The sequence below is a fragment of the Physeter macrocephalus genome, chromosome 4 (genome assembly GCF_002837175.3).
Source record: "Physeter macrocephalus isolate SW-GA chromosome 4, ASM283717v5, whole genome shotgun sequence".
Classification (NCBI taxonomy): Eukaryota; Metazoa; Chordata; class Mammalia; order Artiodactyla; family Physeteridae; genus Physeter; species Physeter macrocephalus.
The window spans coordinates 60,371,805-60,372,448 of NC_041217.1; the positions used below are offsets into that span (position 1 = coordinate 60,371,805).

At 35.7% G+C, this 644-nt stretch overlaps 1 protein-coding gene and 1 non-coding gene across 2 annotated transcripts in view; both read right to left on the reverse strand.

Annotated features, from left to right (window-relative positions):
• The window catches only part of MPC2 (mitochondrial pyruvate carrier 2), a 24,424-nt gene that overhangs the window by 21,040 nt on the left and 2,740 nt on the right, over positions 1 to 644 (reverse strand). The gene's annotated exons all lie outside the window — the stretch shown is intronic.
• LOC114486236 (U6 spliceosomal RNA) lies at positions 349 to 455 on the reverse strand. Its single transcript, XR_003679640.1, has one exon. It is a non-coding gene; the product is annotated as a U6 spliceosomal RNA (small nuclear RNA).

The window sequence follows — 644 nt, forward strand, 5'->3', positions numbered from 1 at the left end:
ATGTGTATATCTTCTTTGGAGAAATGTTTATTTAGGTCTTCTGCCCATTTTTTGATTGGGTTGTTTGTTTTTTTGATATTGAGCTGCATGAGCTGCTTGTATATTTTAGAGGTTAATCCTTGGTCAGTTGCTTCATTTGCAAATATTTTCTCCCATTCTGAGGGCTGTCTTTTCGTCTTGTTTATGGCTTCCTTTGCCATGCAAAAGCTTTTAAGTTTCATTAGGTCCCATTTGTTTATTTTTGTTTTTATTTCCATTTCTCTAGGAGGTGGGTCAAAAAGGATCTTGCTGTGATCTATTTATTTATTATTATTTTTATAAACATCTTTATTGGAGTATAATTGCTTTAAAAATATGGAATGCTTCACGAACTTGCATGTCATCCTTGCGCAGGGGCCATGCTTATCTTCTGTGTATCGTTCCAATATTAGTATATGTGCTGCCGAAGCGAGCGCTGCTGTGATTTATGTCATAGAGTGTTCTGCCTATGTTTTCCTCTAAGAGTTTTGTAGTGTTAGGCCTTACATTTAGGTCTTTAATCCATTTTGAGTTTATTTTTGTGTATGGTGTTAGGGAGTGTTCTAATTTCATTCTTTTACATGTAGCTGTCCAGTTTTCCCAGCACCACTTATTGAAGAGGCTGT